The sequence below is a fragment of the Melozone crissalis genome, unplaced genomic scaffold (genome assembly GCF_028551555.1).
Source record: "Melozone crissalis strain CALT ecotype California unplaced genomic scaffold, PUWL_Pcris_2 ptg000109l_1, whole genome shotgun sequence".
NCBI lineage: Eukaryota > Metazoa > Chordata > Aves > Passeriformes > Passerellidae > Melozone > Melozone crissalis.
In genome coordinates, this window is record NW_026535886.1 from 809,580 (window position 1) to 817,969 (window position 8,390).

The following is an 8,390-nucleotide window of genomic DNA, read 5'->3' on the forward strand; positions in this document are numbered from 1 at the left end:
AGCCCCAGTCACTCCCAGTACGATCCCAGTGCAGCCCAGTCCCTGGCAGTGCTGCCACTGCTGGGATCCCCCTGCCCTGTGTGCGTTCCCCCGTGGCGGATGTGCCGAGAGGCGCCCCAAGGGCTGGCAGTGGCCAGGCAGGGTCCCCAGCAAGGCCCAGTTTGGATGTGCAGCCCCCAGTTTGCCCAGTTTGCCTCTCCTTTGGCCCGGGCCGGGCTCCCCCCGCCCGCAGCGGCTGGGAGCAGCCGAGAGCCCCGCGCTGCCCATCCCAACCTGTCCCGGCTCCATCCCCGCTCGTGCTGCGGGCTGCGAGAGCTGCGGGAACAGGGCAGCGAGGGTGTGGCTGCTGCTGGGGGAGGAGGAGGAGGGAGGGAAGGGCAGGAATGGAGCGGGAGGAGGAGGCGAGGTAAGAGAGGAGGAGGGGGAAAGGGGTTGGAAGGGGCAGGATGGAAGAGGAGAAGGAGGTGGAGATAACACAGAGGAGCGGGAGGGGGGATGGAAGAGGAGGAGCGGGAGGAAGAGGAGGAGCAAAGGCGGATCAAGGCTGAGCTGAGGGAAGCACGCGGCCACTCCGAGCCAGGCCTGAATTCGCAGCCCCCACGTGTGGGATCATCGCCCCCCCGCATCGCGCAGGTGAGCGGGGAGGGGGAGTTCGGCCCAGATATCCCGGGGGGTGCCTGGATTGGGTTTTTGCGGGGATGTTTGGAGAATGAAGCAGTCCAAGGCTGAGTGGAAAAGGCCCCTCGGGGGGACATCGGGGGGTGCCGGTGGCGGCTGCCGGCAGAGGCAGCCTGGAGGAGCAGAGCCCTGTGTGCCCCAGGAGCCCAAAGTGGGGAGCCCAGAGAAGGGGGAGCGCCGCCATGGGCGGGAGCCTCAAGAGCCTGGAGAGGGGCAGGGGGGACTCCTTGGAGCCGCTGCAGCCCAGAGCAGAGAATGAGGGGAGAAGGGAGCCCGGGAGCCCAAACAGCCCCGGCATCCCGGAATGGGGAGAGCCAAGAGGGGGGAGCTTTTGGCATTGCTGGGACTGCCAGCAGCCTGGGCAGGGCGGGCACCGAAGAGAAGGGGGACCCCGAATCCAAGTGTGACCCCCAGCAGCTGGGACGGGGGGAACCCCCGAACACCCGAGGGGAGGGACCAGAGGTGGGGAACTCCTGGGAGGCTTTTTCAGGGCTTAATCTTGGTGTTTGGGAGGTTTTATGCAGCTCACCTCTCCGGTGACTTGTAGAGATGGACTCGGGCAGAGGGATCTTCAAACTCAATGTGTCTTGGGGAAGAAGAAACAGGAAAGCCTTATAAATATGGTTGTCTGGCAAATGATTTTGAGAATATAGAAAATTAATAGCGAGATAAAATGAAAGCAAGCTTTGAGATACCTTAGTTACTGAACAACTGGAAAACAATGGTGTGGCCCGACTGAAGGTAATCCCCTTTTGATGAAACAATTCCCTCTGCTTGCAGACGGGTCCCAGGGTCAGAGCAGACCCTACTATCTCACCAGAAGGGGTCCAAAGAGTAGTGTTCAGGGTTTAAAATCTAACACAGTATGGTGATGTAATGATTTTTATAGGCTGTATGTAAATGCTCTAGGATTTGTATCTTGTACTAGATTGGTTAGTGAGAAATAGAATATTCAACACAAAAGATTTATTGTATTGTAACAGGAACCTTACTCTCTTACGCTCTTCCCCTCTTACTCTCTCACCCTCTCATCCTCTCTGCCCCTCTCTTCTCTGGGGCCTGCTCTGAGCTGTGGCTGGCAGCTCCAAGCAGGGCCCTGCACCCAGGCCCTTTGCAATAAACCGCAACTTCCACGACCTGGCTGTAACTTCCACGACCTGGCTGCAGAGATCTCTCGTCTCTGTCAGTCCTGACCATCCTACCCCCGACGCTCCTACAAATGTGCTCATCCCTTGTTTTCCCCAAACCAGGATTTCCCATTGTGAGGAAGGCTGCGAGGAAGAGGAAGATGCCCCAGGACACTGATGTAGTTTAAGAGGAAGTCAGTGCCCCTTTCCCCTCTGTGCTGCTCCATCTCCCAGCCCAGCACGGCCCTGGCTGCAGCACAGCCCTGGGGGATCTCCTTGCCCTTGCCTGTGGCACGGAGGCAAATCGAATCCTGTCCTTGTCCTTCCTCCCCCAGAGCAGGAGCTGAGCACGGAGAGCAGGGAGGACAAATGCCTGCGCCAGAACCTGGTGGCAGAGGCCGTTTTGAGCGGCTCCACAGTGCAGGAAGCCAACGGGGAGGAAAAGGCCCGGAGATGCCTCACGAGGAGGGGCTGCAAACGCAGCTGGCGGGGATCTGAGGGGGAAAGAGCCAGCCTGGGCCGGGAAGGCGGCCGGAGACGGAGCCAGAGCTCGGAGCTGGTGCTCCATAAGCAGCTCCATGATAGGGTGAAGCTCCACACGTGCATGGAGTGTGGGAAGAGCTTCAGGTGGAGCTCCAACCTGATCAAGCACCAGAGGACCCACACAGGGGAGAGACCCTATGAGTGTGGGGAGTGTGGAAAGAGCTTCAGGCAGAGCTGCTACCTAATCCAGCATCAGGTGATCCACACTGGGGAACGGCCCTACGAGTGTGGGGAGTGTGGGAAGAGCTTCAGCTGGAGCTCCAGCCTGATCAGCCACCAGAGGACCCACACTGGGGAGAGGCCCTATGCGTGTTCCAAGTGTGGGAAGGGGTTTCCAACCAGCTCCCGTCTCCTCCAGCACTATCATAGTCACACAGAGGAGAGGCCCTTCCAATGCCCCGATTGTGGGAAGGGATTCAAGGACAACTCCACCCTCTTCACCCACCGGCGCATCCACACAGGAGAGAGGCTCTACGAGTGTGATAAATGCAGGAAGAAGTTTCTGACCAGCTCTGATCTCCTCAAGCACTATCGGATTCACACGGATGAGAGGCCCTTCCGCTGCCCCGACTGCAGTAAGGGATTCAAGCACAACTCAGACCTCGTCAGGCACCGGCGCATCCATTCAGGGGAGAGGCCCTACGAGTGTCCCCAGTGTGGGAAGAGCTTCTCCAGCAGCTCTACCTTGGCCAAACACCAACAGAGGCACCGGTAAGGGAAGCCCTGTGAGTGCCCCGAGTGCGGGAAGAGCTTCGTGCGCTGCTCCAGCTCCATCCCCCACTGGAGGAGGCACTTTGGGCACAGCCCTGGTCACTCACATTCCCTGTGATCCATGTTGGGAACACACCTGGCTGCTTCTCCTTTTGGTTTGGCCCCAGTTTGGAGCAGTGGGATGGGGATTGTGTGGGGCTGGGTGTGTGGGATGTGTTTGACTGCAAATAAAACTTTCAGAGTTACTGATTCTGTCCTATTTTCTGTAAGTTCTGTTTGCAGAGTGCCGCCTTCTCAGCTGATTTAATTACTATTAAAATCCTTTTTTAAAAATCTAACCCAAACAATCCAAAAACCAATACCCAGATAAAGCCACTCACCCACAATTAAATTTTTTAAAAGTAATTTTATTTGTTTTAGAGTACTTAAGGGAATTATTAAAGTTTAATTGTTGGTTAAAATTTCTGAGAAATTACAGTGGTGTTTGGTTTTGTGTTTAGTATATTTGTAATAGGAATTTTTTTTACTAAGGTGTGTTAGATTCTATGTTATTTTTTAAGATATTTTTTATCTAAAGTATATTGGTTACTGAGTTAAAACTTACAAAAGGTATTTCTTTGTATGTAATTTGTTTTTTTTCTTTGGTAATGTTATATTAATAGTTTACTGTTGTTTTGGCTTGAATCATTATTGGAGTATTGTAAGGAAGAGTTGAAATTATATTTCATTTTTGTATTTCATTTTTATTCTAGTGTATTTCATTTTAATTATAATTTATTGATTTTTAATTTATTATAATTTGTTGAGAGGATAGGAAGGAAGTTCAAGGGCAGGAACATTTTTTCCTGGCTTGGAACTGGAATTCCAGACCCTGGGAGTGTGTGCAGGACCACAGACTGGGATCAAGTATGGGCTGGGATCAAGTATGGGCTGGGATCAAATATGGACTGGGATCCAATGGGTTTGGACTGCACAGAGTGGGACCATATGGATCAGGACCACACAGACTGGGATCAAATGGACTGGGATCACATGGCCGAGGATCACGTGCACTGGGATCCTGTGGATCAGAAACCTCCAGACTGGGATAGGCTGGAGTGGGATCAAGTATGGACTGGGACTGTATGGACTGAGATCCAGTGGACTGGGACCACACAAAGTGATCAAGTGGTCTAGGATCAAATATGGGCTGAGACCATATGGAATGGGACCATGCAGATCAGGACTGGGATAAACTGGGTTGAGATTTTATGGACTGGGATTGCACAGACTGGGGTCACACGCACTGGGAAAAAGCTTTGGCTGCCTTTGGCTGCCATCCATGTCGGAAGGTGGTCACATCAAGTTGGCCATATCCTGTTTGGGACTCCCATCCCCCTCTTTCCCCTGCTCTCCCGCCCCTTCCCCATTGTTCCCCCAGCCCCCTATCCCCTCCGCCGTGCTTGGTTTTGGGGGTTCCAGGCCTCTCCTGCTCCCTTTGGGGGTCCCAACCCCCTTGAGTTTAATTTGGGGCCCCCACGCTCTGATTGGCCAGGATCTGTTTTGGGGTGGGGACGGGACGAACTGGGCACCCCCAGGAGCCCCTCAGGTTTGGGGCTTTCGATCCCCCCTCAGCCCTCGGGGCGGCCCTGGGGCCACCCCAACCCCCCAAAATGGGGAGGGTCCGCGGGGCGCCTTGTAACCCCCAGAAATGGGTGGGGAGCAATAGGAGCCACCCCAAAAAGGGGTTGAAGGGTCTGGGCCGGGGATGGGGGAGGCTCTGGGGATGGCTCCGGTCTGGATTGGGGTGGGCTGGGATTGAGGGAGGGTCCGTTCAGCAGCTGGGGAGGGGCTGGCACTGGAGAGGGGTCCGGGATTGTGGGGATGGGTCCATTCCGGGACTGGGACGGGGCCTCTACCTGGGATTGGGGTCCAGGATTGGGTCAGGGTCTCCCCCCGATCCCGTTCCCAATCCCAATCCCGATGCTGATCCCAATCCTAATCCCAATCTCATTCCCGATCCCGTTACCAATCCCAATCCCAATGCTGATCCCAATCTCATTCCCGATCCCGTTACCAATCCCAATCCCGATGCTAATCCCAATCCTAATCCCAATCTCCTTCCCGATCCCGTTACCAATCCCGATCCCAATCCTAATCCCAATCTCATTCCCGATGCCGTTACCAATCCCGATCCCGATGCTGATCCCAATCTCATTCCCGATCCCATTACCAATCCCGATCCCGCCACTCTTTCCAGGGAATGGCTCTGATCTCAACCCCGACGCCAAACCCAGGGAATCAAACATTGGGATCAAGCACCCCAAATCCTGGGGTCAACTCCCTGCGACCCCAAATCCTGGGGGTTGAAACACTGGGGGAATCAAACACCTCCAAACCCAGACTCTGGGATCTCAACACTCGCTCCCCAGCCCGAACCCCAAATTTTAGGATCAAATCCCCCAAATCTCAGATCCTGGGGTGTCAAACACTCCCGAATTCCCAAACGTTGTGGTTAAATCCCCCCGAAGCCAGCTCCTGGGGTTTGAAACATTTGGGCTGTCCAACACCCCCCATTCCCAAAGTCTGGGGTCAAACATCCCCTAAATCCCAAATCCTGAAGTGTCAAATGCCCCCAACCCCCAAAGTTTAGGGTTAAAACCCCCAATCCCCAACTCCTGGAGTTTGAAATATCTGGGGTGTCCAACCCTCCTCACCCCCAAAGTCTGGAGTCAGACCCCCCAATCCCCAAACTTTGGGGCCAAAGGCCCTCGATCCCAAACTCTGGGGTGTCAAATCCCCCTGATCCCCCAACTTTGGGGTTAAATCCCCCCAAAAACTGGGGTGAACCCCCCCAATTACCAGACTTTGGCATGAAAACCCCCTGACCCCATATCCTGGGGTTTGAAACATCTGGGGTGTCCAACTGCCCTTATCCCAAAATTTGGAGGTCAAACCCCCTGACTGACAAATCCTAGGGTCAAAAACCCCCACATCCCAAATTCTGGGGCCAAACATCCCCAAACCCCAAGTCTGGGGTCAAAAACCTCCAAATCCTAAACCCCAAGGTGTCAAACCCCCTTTAACTCCCAAATTTTAGGATCAAACCCCCCAATCCCCAAAATTTGGGGTCATGACCCCCCCAGTCTCCATATCCCCCCAAACCCATTGCAACCCTGGGGGGCACAGTGGGGTTTGTTTGGAGCAGCTCCAGCTGCAATATCTGCAGATAGACCCTGGGTAAAATGTTGGGAAAAACCCCAAAAACCGCTCAGGAACCCCAAAATCCCTGGGGGCTGGGAAAGGGGATTTGCAGTGGGGATCTGGGGTGGCAGAAGGGGATTTGGGGTGAAAGAAGAAGGATTTGGAGTGAGGAAATTTGGGGTGGAAAAAGAAGGATCTAGGATGGAAAAAGGAGATTTTTAGTGTGAAAGAAGGAGGATTTGGGGTGGGAAAAGGGATCTGGAGTGGGAAAAGAGGGTTTGGGGTGAAAGAAGAAGGATTTGGGATGTACAAAGAAGGATTTGGGGTGGAAAAAGGAGATTTCAGTGGGAAAAGGGGATTTGGATGGGAACATGGGTTGAGGGTGGGGATTGCGGGACCAGAGGAGACCTTCAGATGGGTCCGTTTGGTGCTGCCTTCCTGGCTGCTCCCAGCACCTCCAGAAGCAGCACCTGGCTGGCTCTTGGCCCTGCCCATGCCCATTCCAGCAGGGCTGGCCAGAGGGGAGCAGCCCCAGGCTGTGCCTGTGCCCCCAGCCCCTGTGGGCAGTGTGTGGCTGCTGGGCTGGGCTCCAGAGGGGAATGGCCTTGCAGCACAAAGTGCCCAGAGAGCCCAGAGCCAAAGAGCCTCTCCCCTGCAGGCACTGCTGCTCCGGTGCATTGAAACATTTCCAGTGCTGGAGTGGGCTGACGGCTGTTCCTCATCCCACCCAAAAGAAGCTGATGGTTGGATATTATTGGAGAATTTCTCTCAAGTTGAGCCTGGCAGGGGGTTCTTGACAGGGAGAAGCTGCTAGAAGAAATACCCTGATGCCTCCCCCAGGCTCTGTGTGTTTCAACGCTCTTGGCCTTTCTTGATGCTTCTCAAACGAAAAGAAATTCCTGGGGCAGCAGCAGCAGGATTTGCCTCTCACCATAAAATACTGTTACATCAGTTGGTTTTCCAGGCGATCCAGCTCTTACAGTGGCTATCCTGGCATGTGTCCAAACCCTAAAGATGTTCATATCCCCAAAGGGTGACACAGGGTTTTTCCTGTTGTTCAGACCTGGAAGACTTTGAGGTTTACAAATAGAAGGGGGAGTAATTGCAAGGTGCTGTACTGTATTTATAGTGGTCTTTTAATAAGCAATAAAATTACAGATGGACCATGATAGGAAAATAACTTGCTGCAGGAAAAATTCCTCAGGATACCTGGTTATTCTCAAGATCTACTGCTGCCATTGAGTAGGGAAAGACGAACAACAAGCCATGTCTGAATAACAACAGATTAATGTTGTGCTCTCTTCCTGAGTCTGCTCCCAAAAGATCGGGGATTGACAAAGATAAAGGAATTTTAAGAGCTGGTTTTGGTTATTTCAGAGAAAGTTTAAAAGGGAGAAGGGATTGGGGTGATGAAGAGGCTGTCATTACCTATCCTTTTCAGTGCTGTCTATTGGAGCAAAAATGAGCAATGTGCCCTGCTGGTGTTTAGATGTTCTGAGTCCCTCAGCTGTGAGTTGGTTGCCGTGCTGTCCTGCCTGGTGCTTGCTGGATGTGCTGGCACAAAGAGCTTGGGCCCTTGATGAAAATGACTACAAATGAGTTCCTTGGGATTTACTGGGCTCAGAGTAAAAGGGATCAAATTCAGGTTTGATCTAGAAAATGCTTCTTCCCTGTCAGGATGGTGAAGTCCTGGCTTCACAGATTGCTCAGAGAAGCCGAGTAAATAAAGTTTCAGAATTCTTCCTTTTTGTCCCATTCCTGTTCCATAAGTTCAGGTTTGCTTTTCAGAGTGCCACCTTCTCAGCTGGTTGCTGTTTGTGTCCTGCTTTCTCTCCTGCCTTCCTTGGTCTGCTCCTTTTCCCTTCCACAGGGTCTCTCTTTACCTGTGGCAGCTCCCAGCCAAAGACCCTCCCCTGATTGTATTTTTTTTTCTTCCCCATCCAGGTGCTCAAACAGCCCTGGATGAAGTTTTGGAGGCTGGCAGTGAAATGTCTGTGGAAGATCTTGCTGCACTTGTGTCTTGGCCCCTTCAGAATTTGGCCTTGAAGGGCAGGACCGTCTTTTCCTTGCTGGCAGCTGGAATTGCAGCCCACGGCAGTGAGTGCCAGAGATGTCAGAGGGCGATTGCTGAGGCTGCCAGGGCGCTGC